Source organism: Macrobrachium nipponense, chromosome 27 (genome assembly GCF_015104395.2).
Source record: "Macrobrachium nipponense isolate FS-2020 chromosome 27, ASM1510439v2, whole genome shotgun sequence".
Lineage (NCBI taxonomy): Eukaryota > Metazoa > Arthropoda > Malacostraca > Decapoda > Palaemonidae > Macrobrachium > Macrobrachium nipponense.
In genome coordinates this window covers 46,057,552-46,080,051 of record NC_087216.1, presented here as the reverse complement: position 1 = coordinate 46,080,051, position 22,500 = coordinate 46,057,552, and positions in this window count along the sequence as shown.

The following is a 22,500-nucleotide window of genomic DNA, read 5'->3' as shown; positions in this document are numbered from 1 at the left end:
TTGGCCAATCACAATGCAGTCCGCCGTAACGTCTGGATGCTTTTCTTCAGTAAGATTCATAAGTTTAAAATCAGCCTTCAAGAGGCTCTCTCTCTCTCTCTCTCTCTCTCTCTCTCTCTCTCTGTGAGTCTGTGTGTGTGTGGTTGTTACTTTCAACTGAAATATCTTATTCATTTAATAGTACATTTCAGGATTCACAATTATCACCTACATTTCTCATTATTTGATTTTCAGCTATCAGGTGGGTAATGATGTCTCCGGCTACATAATATTAAACACAATACTAGCCTGATAATCAGCTATTAGGTAATCATGGCTACTCTCTGACATTTTTTATTTTCATTTTAAAGTCACGTATGTTTATGAATAGTTTTTTTCATCAACTAGTTTTGATTTGCAATATCCAACAGATCATTGTTCAAAGCCTACTTGCTTGGGAACGGACACGTGAGATTAATAGATATTCAATAAAGTTAGGAATTGTTTTGTGGGATGAAATCTGCTGGGTATGAACCCCTCATAGAATTGATAATATTTCCGGCCAAAGTACAAATGATTCCTGTTGATTTATCGTTAAAAGTCTAATAGATACCTTTGATTCTCACTTCCATCACTGTAGGGACTTATATTAGAGCTGAGCTTCTCATGTACTCCTTATGGTCTTCATCTATAGTGTGTTTCAGTTACTGATTTATATGAGTTCCTTTAGAATTATTTCGTCATAGTTTCGAGGTCGTATATTATTATATATAAACTTGAAGACGGTTAGGTTAAGGAAGTTGAACAGCAAAGTTGAAGAAACTAAGGGATATAAAGTAGAGGGAAGACATCTGATAGTGAAGGATTTTTGTTACACGTAGCTTTTCCCAGAGAATAGTTACCAGAAATGAAATCTTAGTGGAACAATTCTTTCTCTTCTTTTAAACTAAATAAGTTCGGAAATTTCCGTGGCTACATTTTGAAAAGGTGTCTTAGATGCTTCCTGCTTAGTTAACGTAAATCCTTTGCGAAATTCGTGTTTATTATCCCTCAGTTACAGGCTTCGTCAATTTCAGAACTTCAAGTGCAACAGTGTCTTGGCCCAAGATTATTTTGGTTAGAACATTGATAATTTGTGTGTGTGTGTGTGTGTGTTTCACAGTTCCCGTTGAGTTTAAGTAATTTGATCAGGTTAAGATAACGGTTAACCATCATTGATAGTCCTTTATTAAGAAATAAATATGGAAAATTACTGTAAGCATGTATAGCTTTTATTGTAGAAGGATTTCTGTATTTCATCTTTTGCCCAATACAGAAAAGCTAAAAAAAAAAAAAAAAAAACTGTACTGGCACCAAAATATCAAGGATATTACATCAATAGCCAGTGTCTTGTTAATTATGGTATATTTTTTAGAGCTTTTAATCTAGTTTTGCCAAAAATTGGGGACTCATAGCCATACCAATCTTCCCCATTAGCCAACGTTGCCAAATGACTGAGGTGGTAATACTTTCTTGCAATGTTAGTAGATACAGTAAGTGGATATAGCCATGGGATATTTTTTTCTAAATTAGCGCGAATAACTTACTAAATGCTCTTGCTGATTTCATTCTAACTATATATCCCTATTTATAACTTTAATTCACACTCGCTTCATATTCAAGGGCATCTCTTCGGTCTCCTGTTAAACCTGATACGTAGAGATACTGAATAACTCTGGAACAACTTAGAAGCCGCAGAACCGCGAACTCTTGTACTAAACAGTTGATCACTTTGCAAAAGAAAACCCGGAGGTTTCATACTGTAATGAAGTTCACATGCTTTGTTTATAAAGTGCTGCACACTCTTTGGTTTTACTGAAGCAGTTTGTACATTTTGTGCTTAGTAAGTCTTTCACCTTTTTATGAATTGTCATTTCACACTACATACCTTGCTGGAGGCGTCTTACATGTTGTATAGCATCATTCTCTATTGGATGAGTCTTGGATACTCGGCATAGGATTAAAAACCTCACTCAACATTTTCATATTTTTCGACTCTAAACGTATTCATTTATAATACCTTTATAGGTTTTCAATTGTTCCATGGTAAAAGATATTTGGATCTTATATCATTAGGGTATGAGACTTGAGGTAACAACTATTTGTGTTTAAATATATTTGCGTTAATCACTAAGTTCTAAAGTGAATTCTAGAACATTTTATTGTTAGATTTGAGTAGTTCATGTTTAGTAATGTCATGAAGTTGAAACTTTCTTTTTACCTTAAAGTTAAGGAGAGGAGACGTTTTTAGTATACTGTAAAAAATGAGAACTAGAGCAGTGTCTAAAAAGAGAAACATTAGCCTGTAGACCTGGACAGTTTTAAGAAAACTGAATATTCGCTCATTAACAAGGAACAGAAGTTGAAGTATAGAAACGCTCATTACATGAATGTAGTACTTTGTAAAGGGAAAACTGGAAAGATGTAGTTAACTGAAAAGACATAAATTGACTCCCTGGAGTCAGCATTGCAGTGTCCCGGGGAGAGGATGTCTTCAGTAGGAGGTAACCAGTTAATTATGAACTTTAAAACCGACTTTCTCACCTGTTTTCCAATTTTCTGTTATTACTGAAGAATATTTAGACCATTTCAAATGTCAAAAGAGAATTTTTATGTACAGGACGTCCAATGTGGGTGTGGTAAGGGTCCTCTTGAGACAACCCTTAGCTTACGCTATGATTGGATGTGTACATAAGGAAACGCTTGCTTGACATATTTATGTGCCTGTAATTTGTTACTTTATAATGACCAAAATATCCCCAGTTCAATTTTGTATGAATAACTTGTACAAAAGTCTAAAATTTATACATAATGAAATTCTGTATTTTGCTTTCTTGAAGGATTTTCTCCCACATCTTTTCACAGGTCTTGAGTCTTGAATTGAATCTCATGGAAAGCGAGAAATATTAGGCAAAAGACCCGCGATTAATTTCTATATTTTCGAGTGTGTTAACCCCTGTGTTACATAGCTGTCAGAATTCTCTCCTTAGAGCTGTGTATTAATTAAATTTGCTTATAAACATTTGTGGATACAGTAACCTGATTTGTCTTCAAAGATATTTCCGGCCAATTTCGGGTAATTTGAGTAGTGCAATATAATAAATTCTAACTTTCACAGCATCATTTACCGAAATTAAAGAACTTATTTTCCTGATAAAAAATACTGACATTTTTGTTGAAAATTAATTTGATTTTGAGTATCCCATACTTACCTTTTTTTAAAGAAATGAAATGAGAAAAATATTTATATGATTATTTTCAAATAATTTGTATCATTTGTTTCCTTCCAGATGTCTCAAAAGATATACAGCACGTCAATCGGATTTTTGAAAGTTAAAAGCTATCCTTTTGGTCAATTATATGACAACACTTAATTATATTTCGGACACATACTGTTGTGCCTAAAGGGGGCTTTCTGACATATTCTCGCTTCTCCAATCTCCTTGAATACCCTTTTTGCATAAGTGAGCTTCTCTGGGGACAGTCGTCTGAATCACAAGTGGATTGGGGGCCCTTCAGTCTCTATGTGGTGCAGAATGGTGTATTTTGCTGGCTTTGATGGTTCATGCTTCAGGTCGTCTTTGAATACGTCTTCGTATTATTTCTCTCACCTCTGCTGTAATGAACGACCAGTTATATTCATTCCCATCGAAGAGAATTTTCATCTCCAATGGTGCTCCGCTGTCTGGTGATACATGGAGGTTGGTAGGTGGAGCAGTGTTGAGTCGTCATTTGGGTTGATTGGGATGAATGATCTGCAAGCTCCAGTGTCCACTAAGAATCTGAGTTCAGATATTTCATCTGTTCCAACATTCCATTTGGAATTTGTATTTTGTTTCCATATTAATTTTGTTCAATTAGCATGGCATCTGGAAGACAGTTAGGTTGGTTTTCAAGTATTTAACTACCCCCTTGGTTGCTAACAGCTCACTGTTTCCAGTACCCATTCTGGTTTTGACCTAACCAGCCACTAATGCTTTTGCTTTCTTCCTGAGGTTGGCGGAAACGTAAGTCAGTTACGAAGGAGCTTTCAGTTTCAAGGGGTCTCGTAAATCTGATACACTGAGCTTCAATTGAAGTGACGAATATTCCTTTTGACGTGTAATCTCCGTTTAACCCCAATCAGGAAGAAGGAATCCTTCATCACAGTCACTCTCTACATGTACTTCGCCTTCATCCTAGGATGATATCGGTGGGTCTGCATAACTCGGGGGGAGTTTTTTTTTTTAGGTCAATCCGAAATTATTTGAAGCAATAATGCTATCCCATATTAAAATACCTTTCAATTACCATCACTTTTCAATAATATAATATACCTTTTATTTGTTTTTCATACCTTGTATATTTGTAATGCAAAGCTTTTGTACCCTTCCAGGACATCATAAATTACTATGTATATATATATATATATATATATATTATATATATATATATATATATATATATATATATATATATATATATATATATAGACACTAACATTCCAAACTGAAGTCCACGTAGTACATAGTAATTTATGTTGTCCCTGGAAGGGTACAAAAGCTTTGCATTACAAATATACAAGGTATGAAAAACAAATAAAACATATATATACACTTAGATATTCTAAGGTATGCAACTTGCCAGTGCTATAAGTGCTGCACATACTGATAATTAGATCTAAATGTATGCAAATGATAATTATGTATTGTTTAATTAGGCTTTTGGTAATATTTTAAGGTTTTTTGGAAGTGGCTGAATTACTGCGTTTCCCCCTTGCTTCACGGTTATCAACTTTGTGTATTAGCTGCTGCATCAGCAACTGGATGACTTGGGACATTTCGCAAAAACGATAAATTACTTAATTTTCTTAACATTTCAATTAACCTTATGAAAATCCTGGTGTATATGGATACAATTCATCGCATGGCGACCATGACAGGACTAGGCATTCTAGGTTAGGTACATGATATAGGATGTGAATAGCAGTGTGTTGGAGGTTTTAATCTTGAATCTTGAATCCCCTTTTTGCTGTTTAAAGAAGAGTTCAGTGTACAATTTGTAGCTAATGTTTATCATTTACTTGGCGATTTATTTATTTAAGAGTCAGTGTTGACTATTTATGCGAAATAATTTAGTATTTTGAGTCCCCTTAATTTTCGCATCATTATTGGGTTTTTGCTTCGTAATAACGGTGATGCTTATACAAAGTGTCGTTTATTTTGTTTAGAAATTTTCGTTGTGTATTGCAGTAATTATACTTTTTATATTGGTGCTTGTATGTTTTTTTTTTGTATTCATAATGGCTGAATTGGCAGTGCTCATTGGTCAACGTAAGATTATTAAAAAAAAGGTTACAGATTGTGCCAACTGTTCCTCACTGTACCTTTCATTGGATAACACGGCAAAAATATATGAGGGAGGTGTTCTCTTGGAGTATAGGAAGCGTTTAAGTGACTTGGATTCCAAAATGCAGACTCTTAACTTTTCAGGGGAATTTAGAGACGAGGATTTAGAGGCTGAGCTTTCCACTTGTCAATCTTACTATGATAAAATTTCTGGTATTGTGCCTTTGTTAGATGTAAGTATAATTGCTGAAAGCTGTCCATTTTCATCAACTACTGATATTGCTAAGAGCATTTTGAGGTAACCCACTGTCCCTCTACCAAAATTCCAAAGCAAGGAAGGGGAAGATTTTTTAAAATTCATCAGAGAATTTGAAACCACCACCCAGAATTTTATTTATCCAGACAGGGACTTAATCTTACTATTGAAGCAACAAGTAGAAGGCAGGGCTAAATGTTTACTTAATTCATTGGAGACCAACAAAGAAAGTTACAAAGATGCCAAAGACTTACTGATTCAGGCTTTTGCCTCTACTGAATTACAAAAGTCAACTGTAATTAAGAAATTGACTTGTCTATATCTCAAAGAAGGAGAGGACCCTTTTGTTATCTTACCAGAACTTAGGAATATAGTCGAAATTTCAAGTATTTAAATATTGATGTTGATGAGGTTGTTAGATATTTTATTTGGTCTGCACTCAATGATAGACTCAAGTATCATCTGGTTCATAGTACTTGTGTCACTCATCCATCACTGTGAAATGTATGAGTAGGGTTAGGCAAAAGGTAAATTATGGGTCAGGGATAAAGCTGTCACTCATTCAAAGCCATTCCAGGAAAAGACTAATACAATGGCTGTTAAGAATAAGACGGTTCCCACAAAAGCTTGTAATTTTTGTGCTAAGGCCGGTATTGCTGTCATTGATCACTTGAATTATAATTGTGCTAAGTATGCCACCCATTCTGCCAAAATTTATTTATTAAATTTGCATAAAGGTTGTATAAATGAGGCAATTTTAATCATGCCACTTAAGCATGTAAATTCAGATTTCGAAGACCTTGTACATTGTTTGAGGTATCACCTGGAATATCTTTGTTGGAATCTTAGTCCAGATATAAGTAATAGTAAAGCAGAGTCTTCCAAGGAAGCAAGCAGTGGGATAGCAGCATTACCAAATGTTACCACAGATTCGGCTCTCCCTACTTTTACATTTTGTATAAATGGTCATGATAGGCTTTACAAGGGTCTTAAGGATTCAGGATCACAAAATACTTTTATATCTAGCAAGTTAGCTTTCTTTCACAATTTCAAGTCTTTAACTACTAAAGTAAAACTTACTGTGAAAGGGTTTAATGGTCAAAAGGAATATTCTACTAGCCTTGTTGAAGTTCCTATTAAGCTGGGGAATGAAAACTTTGCTATTTCTGCTCTAGTTTTACCCTATATAAACCTGCAATTAACATTCAAATTTGTCATGAACTAACATGCTCATTCTCATAGTCAATTACTAAAGACTGAAATTCCTCACTAAAATAAATATGGTCTTTATCTACTGACCCTTTTGTAAAACTTAATAGGAGAACTTTTATCACTAAGTGACCACTCACAATTACTCCCTTATCTGACAAGTACACCAACAAAACACCATAATGTTTATACAAAAAAATCCCCATAATGTTTATATAACAAACCTCCATCAAATATAATGTTGACTCTTATTTCTATCTTAATATGAAGATAAATTCCAACCCCTCTCTACGTCTACCACATAAGTGGTGTTCTGACACTTCCTAACTGTATTGTTACAGTTCAATAATTCCACCCAGGTAACACCAGTATTTGATACTCTGTTCTCCGATATGGTGCCAATAACCTCTCTTAGTTACTCGCTACCCTCAATTATGCACACCTCTTTGGGTCTTTTTACTTTTCCCAGCCTGACTTTGACCATAGTCCTTATACCTGAGTTTAAAATAATATCCTCTGATAAAAAAAACTTCATATTTGTGATCATTATGCATAACACCTTCATGTTCCACGTCCCCATAAATATGACCCTTATTTATACCAATGTCCCTTATTCCATCTGCCATAACCCCAATGTTATTATCAGTATCACCACTGTAATTTCTCATACCACCATTATTAATGCTGCCAAAATTATCCAGTACCTCTACTATAAGCACCATTACCATTGATACCCCCATCATAACCGCCATTGTCACCGCTGATATCCCAAATACCCACATTAACACCACCATGATCATCAAAATCCCCAATATAATCACCAACACCACTGCCAGTATCCCCCATATCACCAGTATGGTCACCAATATCCCTGCCAGTACTACCACTAGTATCCCTGATATAACCACCATTTTCACCCATATTAACCTTAGTATCTTCAGTTCCACATATATCCACATATGAGATAAAAACGCCCAGTACTCCAACCGTTAAGCCACTAACACCTGTATGGATCGATATCCTGTGTCTCCTACATGCAGGATGGCCCAGCAAAAGTCTGTTACCCAACGTAACCACTTTTATCACCAAGAATGGTTCTCATAACATTCTATCACCCAAAGTGAACCGTATTCTTATAAAACCTAAGGTATTTAATCTATGGGCTTGCACATCACATACCGTCTCTGAGAAAACATGGACTGATATAGATCATCTTCCATCAAACTTGACTGATGCTCCCAAGTCATTAAAAATTAATACTTAAGTCCTCATTAGGAACAGCATATTAAACATGTTGAAGTTGTCTGCCTCCGCATTAGCACTGCAGCAGAATCGCAAGCCAAAAAAAAACAAAAGCAAGCAACAAGATCTCCCCACATTTATTTTATTGAACACTACTGACAAATAGTTCCCCAGCCACACTTTCCCCTTTTCGTTACTAATTATGCAGGAAAATTGACTTAACGAGACACAGATCACAAACACATGTGCTCATCTTAGACTCGAGACACTCAGGGTGAGACACTGTGCCGTCCCATGGATACAGTTGTCGAGACACAACAATCGCTGAATTCAGCACACAAAGATAGACAAGCACCAAAACCTGAAAAGAACACAACAAATCATACAACAACTCAGAAACACAACAACTCACTGCACAAACAACACCAACAACACCAAGGACAACTAGACAAATCAACACACAATCAACCACCAACACTGTCTCCATCAAACAACTAACAAACATCAAAACACAAAATAAAAGACAATAAACACTCTTTAGCCAGGCAGACACGCACGCAACAACTACACAATATCAAAATCAATTAAATCAAACAACACCAACTGACCATCAATAGACTCTGTCTTATCTCTGTCCTCTACAATTTCTCATCACATACTGACTGACTCTGACCCGGCAACCATGCCAGCAGACAACCCAAAACGATCACCCAACAAGCAAACCACTTGTTGAATATCCATTCACACGAACACAAATAACCTAACGAGACAACAGCCCAACAACTAGCCACTCTCTCTCTCTCTCTCTCTCTCTCTCTCTCTCTCTCTCTCTCTCTCTCACACATACACCCACACAAGCGGCCCTTGAAAACATTGTCCAATTCAACAACCAGATCTCTCCTCTATATTTCCTTCCTTGTTACATTTGACAACGTCTCCTCACAAACTCACAACATCTACACTAAATTGCCATACGCAACACCCAGGGATATTTGGATACTGGCCTCCAGGATCTTGTTCGAGGCCCCTCACACAATCTCTCAGTTGCATCGTCATTCACTTCTTCCATACCACTTTCTTCCAAATTCACATAATCTCCCTCGCTACTCTCCTACAAAATCCCATTCACTCTCATCTACTCCTTATAACTCTTGCGTGAATATCTCTCATAACTCTGCCTCCAAATCACTCACCTCATTATACTTCTGCCAAACTCCCGAAGAGTCTCATTCATACTGCCAACCATGTCCTTACTACTAGATTCCCTTCCTGCTGAAATCTCACTAAACCCTGACAACTCAAACCCACCTACGCTACAAGTATCATTCATTCCCTCAAAGTCATTCGTATTACACGCCTTATCAACCACTTGTACTATAACACTAACACCCTTATCATGCAGTTCACACTTCCTCCATCTATTTCCTTTCTCTACATTCTTCCACTTTCTATCATACTCTACCAACAATAACTGTCGATCTCCCAGACTCAGGTCATACTTATTAACCCTCAACCATTCACTCATCCCATTCTCCCAAACATACTGTGTTACATCCCTCCACCTATGAAGCTGGTTATGGTGTGCCCTATTCTCATCCATACCCCCATCTACTCACAATTTCTCCAAAACATAACTCAATCCACTAGGTCTCACCTCCAAAATCTCAAAAGGCCCTTCAAATTTCTCCCATACCTTATTCACATTCATTCTTCCTATCTCAACCACCTCTTTCAATACTTTATCCCAAATCTTAAAACTTTCAAACCTTTCCCTTGCTTTCTTCCACAAATCCCGATCACTCTCTGACACACCCAACAGCGGCCTAATAATCCTTTCAAAATTTAACACATACTTACAAGAAGACATACCAATACTCTTCTGCAGTGTGGCATTGTCACATTTACTCATCATTCACATAATCTCAGTCATAGTTCTAATATCCCTTTCAGCCAAACCATTTGCACTGGGCATATAAGAATTAGAATACACATGCACAATACCCCATTCTTTTAACCTTATTTCAAACTCCCATCCCACAAACTAAGATCCATTTTCGTTCAACATTTTCGCAGGCTTACACACACACACACACACATTGCCAACATCAGTTTCCCCACCATTCGCGCAATAGTTCCACTCCTCTTATCTTTAATGGGGACCACATAGGCACATTTACTTATGTGATCCACTATCACAATCATTCCCACATGTCCTCTTGCTGTCTTTGGTAACAAAACTCAATCATTCACGAGTATTTCAAAAGGCACTTTCATCTGCAATCGCAATACAGGCGGACTCACATGCACACTCTGATACTTTCTCCTCTGACAGTCACACATGTAACAGCTACATCCATACAAATCTTATTTAACCCAGGCACATACAATCTCTCTCTCTCATGCATTCCCATAATTTATTTTTCCCCATATGCTCAAACTGATCATGCACCAACAAACACATACTCACAGCTGACTCAGCAAAAAACCCCGGCACATACACTTCCCTGTCATACATCCCTTCCTGATGTAAAAAAGTACACTATATTTTCACACTATACAAACCGTTTAGCAACCCTTTTCTACATATCTAACTCACACGGCCAATCTTCCGTATGCAATCCTCCCAAAACACATTGTTGCAACATACTTATCTTGCATTTCTCAATCTCTTCCTCACTCAACAAATCATTTTCACTTCAATCATACCCGCAAAGTTCTCTACAAACACATTACTATCTTGAATCCTAGCTATTTTGCTATCCCCCTCTCTAAGTATCACGTTTCCTGTATCTACGCTTACGTCATGCATCCGCAAAAAAATCTATCCTTATCAAAAAGCAAGTGGGCATATCATTTTCTCCCATAATTATAAAGTTATGTATTACTTCAAAATCTCCTAACCTAACCTTTAATTGTACCTCTTCCCATACTAAAACACTTCCTTGTCCTAAACCCATGTATTCTTACACTTATGCACTACCTAATGAAGCTTGTGCCCCGTATGAACTAAACTACAGTACTCACTATCATTTATTCTGACAAACATCACCATTTTTCCTTGAGTCCCATGCATACACACATTCACTGCTGCGTCCATCTGGTTATTCATATCACAATCATCCTCACCACATACATCCTTAGTTATCTCTCCACTTCCTTACTTCTGATTCAAATCCCTTCCACAATCCCCTTCTCTAACCAACCAATTACAACGATGCTCACCACACTGAATCATCAAAACCCCATGCTCACTACTTGTACTCACCTTCCCTTGATACTCAAACGGTCTGTCCCATCCAAAATACAAAAACACTTTTATTTCAAACAACTCAGCTACTTCTAACAATAATTTATGCAACATTTCCTCTTCCCACCCTTGTTCCTCTGTATACACCACCTTCTTCTGCACATCACTCATCAACATCACTCGCAACTCATTTGCACTATTAGGTACCTCTTCAATCAGACCTTTACTCTCTAAGTCTTTCAATACTGAAAGCAAACATTCACACACTCTGTTATCCCCTTCAAACCTCTCTTTTACAACTAAACCCTCAGGTACACTACTTGGATTCCAGTCACTTTTCACAATACCGTCGCCTTTACCATGCATCCTAGACATCGTATCAGCAATCCCATTTTTACTCCCTGGCACATAATCTAATCTAAAATCAAATTCACTGAAATCTTCAATTGTCTTCGCAATCCTGGCATTCACACTCCTTCTTGATCTTATACACTAATGGCCGATGGTCCATCCTTATGACAAATTTTACCCTATGCAAAAATACTTTCAGTGCTTTCACACAAAACCTAATAGTTGCAAATTCATTCTCAACCACTGAATACTTCCACTCCACTTTATTAAAAGCTTTGCTCACATACACAATTACTCTCAACTGTTCTTTCCCATTCACCTCTTGCATCTGATCTAAACATCCTCCCATACTAAACTTACACACATCAGTATACAGCTCAAGCTTACTCCCATCTTCACTATAGTCTGAAAAAGCCAGGTTGACATCTCTAGCAGCCTCCTCTTTCAATCTCTCAAATACTCCCACCATTTGCTCATCCCACCTCAGCTTAGTACAATTTTTCTTTCCTGTCTGTTAACAATCAAACTCAATCAAACTGAAAAAACCTTCAACTCACGCACAGTTTGGGAACGTGGAAACTCCCTTACTTTTTTCACAAACTTTTCACTCTACCTTACTCCACTCGCACTTACTTCATGCCCAAGAAATTCCACCTCCCCAGCCAACCATGTATATTACTCAAACTTCACTTTCACTCCAACCTCTTCCAAGCACTCTAGCACCTTCTCAAGCAATTCCATAATATTCTCTTCAACAGTTTCACTAGCAATCAAAATACCATGTACAAACACAGTCACCTTCCTTCTATCAAACCCAGCAAAAACTACATTCATTGCTCTTTTGAAGGCAGCAGGCGTGTTAGCCAACCCAAAACTCAAATGTTTAAAATGATAGTGGCAACTACCACTGGAAAAAGATGTAAAAGGCCTGCTCCCCTCCTCAAGAGGCATCTGGTAATAGCCCCTTACTAGGTCTAATTTGATAAACACTCTCATCCCATGCATCTTGTACACACAATTAGGCACCACATTCATCGGGAATTGCTCCTGCACACTCACTTCATTCATCATTCTAAATTCTACACACATCCACAGACTTCCATCCACCTTACGTACAAGGACCAGGGGGCTATTCTAGGCACTCTCTCTCCACTCTATCACTCCCACTCTCTCAAGCTCCTCACACTGCTCCGCAATCTCTCGCCTTATAGGTGCAGAAAAGTGATAGGGACACTGATATATGGAGGTATCATCTTCCAAAACTATTTTAATTCAGGAAGCTTAGACACCTCAAAATTCTCGCCTCCACAGCTCAACACGCCCTATCTATTTCACAACACCCACACCAATGACTCCCTGTCATCATCACTAACATTTTCATCCATCCTAACTCTTTCTCTCAACTCATCATACTTCCAACTATCACCTTCCTCCGCACTACCTGTCATCACCTGCCATACCTTGATGAAACTTTCGTTACCCGTACTTACCAATGTGTATAGCAACCGCACACAATCACCTTCATGTATACCCCACACCAACAACACCAAAGACAACTAGGCAAGGAGGCCACAAAAACCCAAGGATTCTCAGTGTCTAAGATCCCATCATGCACATGCACACTCACTCTTACTAACTTGCTCGCGTCCACACCTTATATACATATTCACACTAGTCACCATTGGTGATCCCAAGACTATCCAGCCAAGCAACTTTCACACTAACAACTTCCTGACCTCACGCAGCACTTATACACTCTCTTTCGCAACCAACGGCACCCGCTTCCATATCTTACTGCTTATCCCTCCATCCCTATCCAAGTACAACTCTCTACATACATTCCCTTTCATATGCAATTTAATCATATTTGTGCTCGGACAGACCACCATCCCGCACTTCTTCAAGAACCTGTACTCTAGCAACATATCATATTTATCATTCACTGCCTCGATCACATATAAGTAACTTTCATCCATCACTACCCCCTCAATTTCTATCCTCTCATGCAAAATATTCCCACCACAGGCATACCAAAATTCCCTATTCCTTATACCTCCCCTTTACACCTCCTAATCTCACACTCACTCCTCAGCTTATCACATCCAGTCTTAAAAAGAACACTGACACTGCAGCCAGTACCAACCAAAGCAACCAAACACACCCCTTTGCACCTTACTTTGACACATGAGCATTCATGGGTTCTGTCCCCAAACCCTTCTTCATGCAACAACCCTTCTCGTACATGCATCACTCTTACTGCCTGCACACCAGAGGACACACCCAACTGAATCCCCTTAACACCTAGTTTCCCGAATTCCCAGACTGATTCATCCTCTTTTGCCTACACACACTCACTACATGACCTTCCATTCCACATTCAGCACACTTTCTCATTGTTCTTTACGCATCCTAGCATAAAGTACATTCGTTCCAAAGTTGCCGAAAACCAGGTTTATACGAATACCCCAACATCCACTAGCTATATGCCCTATCTGTCCACACCTGTAACATTTAATATCCCTGTCTTTCTAACACTCACTCACTAAATGACCCATTTGACCACACCTGAAGCACGCTCCTAACGCCCACCGACATTCATTCTTCTTATGCCCTGATTTCCCATATCTATAACACTTCTGCTCTCACTCACAGCTAACTGACCTAACCTTCCGACACTTGCAGTTCTGTCTCTCTTAGGTCTCACCACACTTACATTACTTGCTCTAACGCTCCTATCAACCACTCACTCTGCCATTCGCCTCAGCACTTCTAAAACTGCCTCCCTATATCTCTTAAACTCAGACATATCCTCATTTACTTCAGTCCTCAGCTGACACTTTTGCTCTCTTTCATACACCTATCTAGTTTGTAATCCCCAACTATCTCTAAAATATGATCCCACGTTAACATCTCATTCGTCCATCTCATTTTCTCTTTACATTTCAGATTTATAAAGTCACACAGTCTCAGGCATAGTAGATAACAACTTTCTCACTAACTCCTTACACTCATTTATTCCCTTGTCCCCAAACATTTTCCTAGCTAATGTCTCCAACCGGCATATATACATAGACAATGACTCACCAACATTCATTCTTGCCTTCTCAAAATCATTCTTCTTCCTAAGACAATGACTCACCAACATTCATTCTTGCCTTCTCAAAATCATTCTTCTTCCTATACCTAACACTACTTTTTGCCCTCCTAGCCTGTTCCATAATCCTAGTTTTAACACTTACATATGATACATCTCCCACACTCATCATTATCCCATACATACTCAACAAAAATCCTTTCAAAAAGTTACCGAACTATCTTGCCCAAACTATCTTGTTATCCCCATACTTAGCCACACAATATTTCTACTCTCTAAAAAAAAGTACCCTATGTCCCTACTACCACATTCCTCATACTTCTCATATCGGGGTACCTCTCTTACCCTTCTTCTTCCTACCTACTAATTCCCACTTACCACTATCTAAATCTCTCTCATTCTGTTCATTACTCTTCCTTTTTTCCAACATTCTCAATTCCTTTCACATCCTGTCTATCATCCTTACTTATCCTCTCTTACTACAATCATATCACCTTCACCACTTGCACTCTCATCCATTCGCTCTTCCACTTTCTTTACCACTCCTGGCCTGTCACAAGACCCAGGAGACCTACCTCCAACAGCTCCAAAAAACCCTTTCATCATTTCCTTCATCATGTCTTGCACATCATGCATCATCGATCCCAACTTTTCATCTATCTTCTCAACCATCTGCTGCTCTGTCTCTTTCACTTCCGCTTTCATTCCCTCTTCTGCACTTCTCATTGCTCCTCCCAACCCTTCCAATTCCCTCATATACTCCTCATTCTCAATACTAATCCTCTCGTACTCTTCTTCCACTCTTTCCTTAGCTTCCCTCATCAACCACAACTCCTCCTTCAGCCTCTCCACTTCAGTCAAACCTTCCATACTTTCTTTGTCAATCACACAACTCACTACACTAATCGTCCTGCAGCTGCCACACCAGCAATCCCTGTTCAGGCGCCAAAATAATGTGGTAGAATCTAAAAAAAAAAAAAAAAAAAAAAAAAAAAAAAAAAAAAAAAAAACACACAAAATCAAGCAACAAGATCTCCCCACATTTACTTTATTGAACATAGCTGACAAATAGTTCCCCTAGCCACCCGTTCCCTTTACTAACACATGTACTCACCTTAGACTCGAGACACTCAGGGTGAGACACTGTGCCATGCGCTGGATAAAGTTGTTGAGACACAATAACCACTGAATTCAACTCACTGCATAAACATCACCAACAATGCCAAAGACAAATCGACAATTCAACACACAAACAACTGCCACCAGTCTCCAACAAACAACTCACAACCATCAAAACACAAAATCAAATAAAACAGACACTCTTTAGCTCGACAACAGCCAGACACACACACACACAACCACTACACAATATCAAAATCAATTACATCACATAGCAACAACTGTCCATCACTAGAATCTGCCTTGTCTCTGTCCTCTACGATTTCTCATCACAGACTGATTGATTCTGACCCAGCAACTGCACCAGCAGACAACCCAAAACGATTGCCTAACAAGCAAACCACTCATTAACTATCCGTTCACATGAACACAAATAACCTAACGAGACAACAAACAAACAACCAGCCACCCTCACCTTCTCTCTCTCTCTCTCTCTCACACACGCACACACACACACACAAGCGGCCCTTGAGAACATTGTCAAGTACAACAACCAGATCTCTCCTCCATAGCGCGTATATACTCATGTAACCATGCATAACTAAATCACCATAAAATGGCACCATAATTTCCACTCGAATTTCGCTGACTTCAACACATTTGTCAACAGTAGGGGGACAGTTGCCATAAATACCTATATATAATCACTTATTCCTATTATCTATCTGATCCTCTAACTCCCATGTAATCCCCAGTCTCTCCAGAAACGTAATCCATAGGCCTGATTGTCCTTCCAGTCTGCCACCACTGTTATGGGGTCAAAGGACCACATTTAACTAAAAGGAGAAAACTCCAAAATGAAAGAGTGACCTGCCTTCGCTTCTTCCTATTGCCTGCCATCCCTGTAGCTAGCTGAAAATCAATCATTAAATCTCGCTATACAAAAAATATAATCTTATTTCCCCAAAATTTCTAACATGTAAATGAAATTAAAGAAACCCCCCCAAAAATCATTTCAACACCATTACTCTTCTAGGTGATCATTTTGGACATAACTATCCCCACTTATCCTCACTTATCAGTAACTCCATGAGTCTTTATCAATAAACGTTATATAAAAGTCTAGAGAATTCATTTTTAGGTAGCAACAACCGAATCCATCTGAAAAGGAAACCATAATTATCAAACAATGAAATGCATCAATAAATGCAATGGATAAATGTCCTATAAATCTTTCTGCATTTCCCCTTCCTTGAAGCTGAAATCTGTGTCACTGTACAAGTTTTTTTCAAAGTCTTTCTTGCACTTTACCTTATCTCCATGGATCTCCCAGCACCTCCTATGACCTGGTTTCTAGCTCAACTTCTCTCATATAGTTCCTCATTTATCACCACACTAAGGATTTTATTCCATTCATTTGTTCTAACAGACATATGCACTTACACCTACTAATGGACATACGAATGCATGGGAGCTTGTTTCTTTTCTGTTCCGACGTACGTGCGTTTTCCATTTCCCATGTACACATCTCATCTAGCGCACATATTGGTGACCTCACGTAACCTTTTCTTCTGGCTATCCAGGTCATTTATGCGGCCGCGATCTCTCTGGTACGATTAGATGTGTTTATGAAATTTGTCCTGCACATATCACAAACACCAAACACTTGAGGTTGAACTATTTTCACGTTGCTGCTTGCCACTCAGGTTATCGACCCTACTTTATCTAATTTAGTGTGTCCATTTATACATGTATCCAGTGCCCTGTTTCATGTAGGTGTGTGAGAGAGAGAGAGAGAGAGAGAGTAGTTGCTATATGAATGAGAATGTGAATGGTACAAACAAACAATAAATGCATTTTTTGTAGATGATATCTTATTCAACCAATTTCTCAAGAGGAAGTCATTCAGCAGATTTAGACAGCATACATATTTCATAACCCCCACAATGATTCCATTATTTAATAGCTGTCGCAGTGTAGTAACCTGATACATCCAAAGTGAATGTTCGTCAAAACTGAAGTGTTTTAGTTTTGCTTCACTGACAGCTGGCCACAATATCATTACGTAAACAGCAGATTGGGAGGGACCTGTCTTACTCATTTATAGCTCTGGCGGATGACGTCATCTGATATATCAAACATGAGATTCTTCTCGTGGAGGGATGCTGTATGAGTGATTTGGCCTTCAGGTTATTTGTAACACCATATGTATTTCCTTTATTGCTAATTTGAAATATAAGATAAAAAATATATTTGTGTATATTTAAACCATGATAATTTCAATTATTTTGAGGTATCCTGCATCCAGATATCAAACCAACTTTTACTCTTTTCTAGGCTCGTCTGTTCTCTTGTAATTTCTTAGTTTGGTACTTCTTTGTTTTCTTAGACATTCTCCATATGTTTGTTGTCTATTTTCTCCCGTCCAATACGCCCCTCTCTCAATATCTTTTAAATTCCAGGTTACTCATTTCTCTTTCATTTTTACATCTGAAAGTCAAACACCTTTTATTCCAACTAGATAAGGAACAATCTTTTTCGCTTTCCTCTCGCAAATCTTGAACATTTTCTTGCTCACAGTAAGAAATGGTGAGTTTTTCACAAAGCGTACATGTGTTTTACTCAAAGAGAAAGCCTTTGTAGTTGAAAGGTTAAAAACACGATTTAAAAAGACATTCTTCCTAAACTGTGATTTATGCTGAGAAGGAAAAATCAGGAAATATTTGTTTACATTTGACATCGTCAGTGATTGCATTTAGTGCACTTTGTTTTGATTCTGGTATATAGACCGGGCAGATGTATGAACACAGTGAAACCAAATATCATGCAAAATAAAAGTAAAAAATGTCGTGTGGTGGGAGAGAAAAGTAAAAAAAAATTATATGCAATCTCACATATTTTGTCAAAATTCAAGGCAAAACTGTGCAACATTTTTCGCTGGATAAGGAAATGTAAACAAGGTCTTTTGGTAAAAATGAAAAATCATATAGAAATAACTCGAGCTACTTTCCAAATTAGCATTACCATCATACATCTAGATATTGCAAATAATCTCTATATGTAATATTCTTCTATAAATACTTACTAAAACTAAATCGACCTTAAGTCTACTAAGAAAGTGATTTATGCAATCAAATACAAAACAAATCTCTATTTTCTAATTGTTTGTTTGTTCCTGTTACACTGATAACGGAAATAAATGAATAATTGTCATCAATTCTGGCCAATTCTGTGGCTCTCTTTCATTTAGAAGAAAATTCCCACGTTTTTATTCTTGTGAATTATCTTTCACTCAAAGGGGCATTTCATTCATTGTTTTTCCCAATCGGCATATTTTTCATTTAACACGATAATATTTACCAGGGCTAAATTACTACATCAGAGGCTGTATCGGAATTCTCATGCAATGGCTTAGCCATTTACCAAAGCAATACAATTCGTATAGAACCACCACTCATGCTCCAAGTCTGACCAGCCGATACTAATATTATTTCCATCTTTGGATTCGATTCACTTTCAGTATTCACTGGCATCCCAGAGTTCAAGAATTTGGCCGAAGTTTATGTAACCGGGACAGAATGTTTTCAGGTATAATTTAATTCTTTGTTGAAGAATTAGTGCCTTATTCTCCTGGTCACAAAAAGAAACTAAACACATATAAATATATATATATATATATATATATATATATATATATATATATATATATATATATATATATTACGTGGTCAAAATGACCACGTTTAACCAAAAGGAAGAGTATTCCTAACTCTGGTAACGCGACCTACCTTCAACGCAGCCATCGCCATCATCTCTGTAGCTAAAATCAGTCATTAAAACTTAGGCTAATTCAAACTCTTGAGATATAAAAAATAGTCTTTATATCCCCAAAAATATCTAACATGAAAATTGATTAGAATGAATTAAAAAATCCCAAAAATCGTTAAGCCAATATTACTGTTCTGCATAATCATACTGAATAGAACTATCCAACTTATTTTCACTGTCATCAGTCTTTCTCTCACACACATAGCAAATAAGGAAGATCCTTTTGCCGATTAAATGAAAGATGGAAAATTCTTTGAAACAAATGCAGAATAAAGAAGGGAACAATCTAAAATAAAATGATATTAAATTCATTGTACCTCACTGCAATTTTATTGCGAATACAGACACATGAATTTATAATTGAAATTTATGGTTTAAATTACAAATTTAAATTTATTATTTAAACGGAAATGGTTCATTCTTTGTCGCTCTTTCTCCCTATGTATATATATATATATATATATATATATATATATATATATATATATATATATATATATATATATATATATATATATATATATATATATATGTATATATATATATATATGTATGTATATATATATATATATATATATATATATATATATATATATATATATATATATATATATGTATGTATATATATATATATATATATATATATATATATATATATATACATATATGTATGTGTATATATACATATATATATATATATATATATATATATATATATATATATATATATATATTATATATATATATATATATATATATATATATATATATATATATATATATATATATATATGTATATATACACATACATATATGTATATATATATATATATATATATATATATATATATATATATATATTATATCACATAAGGAGAGAGAGAGAATAAACAATTTCTATTTCATGCAACTGTATTTGCAATGAAAATACCGTGAGGTATAAAGAATTTAAAATAATTTTATTTTAGATTGTTCCCTTCTTTTCTTTATTCTGCATTTGTTTCAAAGAATTTTCCATCTTTCATTTAATTCGGCAAAAGGATCTTCCTTCTTTTTCCATCACGATGCATAAGTTCAAAATAAAGGCTCATTGTCCATCTCACTTGGAACCTCCAAAACATTTTATGGAATGGACGGGAATCGATCGCTCTTGGAAAGTTGGATTGGGACCTCAGTCAAATTAATCTGAGACTGATGTTAGTTACAATTTGTATTTCAATTTGAAATCTAATTTTGGTGACTTTTATCGATGTAAGAGATTTGGTTGTTTTTACGCTTAATGCTGAAAAACTTTTATCTGTAAAAAGTAAACAAACGGCAGTGACGTCATATGATTTATATTCCTCCAGGAATTATGCATCTATATATCGAGAATGAATACTACCTAGTTTATTAACATGAGTAAAATCAAGCTTAGTTCCAAGGAACTTCCAAAACCGTTTACCTGAGAAGAGCTGTGGTATCAACACTAAACCAGTCCCACAAAATTCTGTTTGCTCAATAAAGAGTCAAATTCAGGAGATATTTAGAACGAATTACTGCAGGGCTGTGTTTACCTTCCTTTCTAACACGACTCCACGAGCACTTAGAGTGATGGCCTACTCGCGTTTTTTATCCCTCCTCCTCCCCCTCTTCCTCCTTCTCCTCCTCTTCCTCCTTCTCCTCCTCCTCTTCCTTACATGACCTTTTATAAGCATTTTTTTTATAGAAAGAAAATACTCGTACATCAGCTAAAGATGGCTCGGAGTGATGATTATATTTATTCGGAAATAAATTACTATTATTATTTTGATGAGGATCTCGTAGTGGTAATTTCGGTCACAGACAAATATACCGTGTTCATACTTTAAAGAAAACAGGAAGGACTAATTTTTTTTCAGATAATTATTTCAGAGGAACTTACCGAGTTCTCCTGAAAGTCTCTAAGTGAGGCTTTCTGTGTGTAACCATTGTTTTGATATGCGTTGAAACATTATGAAGATACTTTTCCGCAATGTTCCCAGTCTCCATGATTTCATTGTTTCTTAGCGCTGTTCAAATGAATTCAAAAGAAGATTACATAGCATGTTTATTTCATTGAAAATTTCAGGTGTTCATGTCCTTTTACGAGGAATATATTAACCCCTTACTCTTGCAAGAAAATGACAAGATGATTTCTTTTGTGTTTATAGGTGTTTGTACTTTGGGAATCTGGATACATTATTTTTATTCTTTGGAGCATTTAGATTTTACCACCTATGATTCATTATATTATATTTTCGACTAGTTCGCACAACTTTTAATTCAGTGCTTTTCATTGTACAACAGATGACAATCAAACCACATACCTATGTGTGCGCGTATATATATATATATAATATATATATATATATATATATATATATATATATATATATATATTATATATATATATACATCAACTATTGAATATTACAAATAAAACACTTAATCAAATTAATCTCAATGGGAATATGAACTTTATAGGTCATTCACTGAAATATTGCATAGTGAAATTAAATAAGTTCACGCCTTAAACTTTCATTATCACAATGAAATTTCAGATTCCGCGGGTTTAAAAGTGGCAGAATAGAATGGAATGTGAAGGCTAATACGAATTCTTTGTTCTGATTGCTGATAAACCAACGAGTCGCCCTCTGTGAGCTTTACCAATACCATATTGTCATAGTTATTCTCGTAGTGATTGATAATTCAAATAACTCTCACTGAATTACCAACGACCGTTAACTATTAGCAATTTGTTGTTTACTTGTTGTTTACTTCAGTGATATATTCTGTTGTGAAGTGAGCT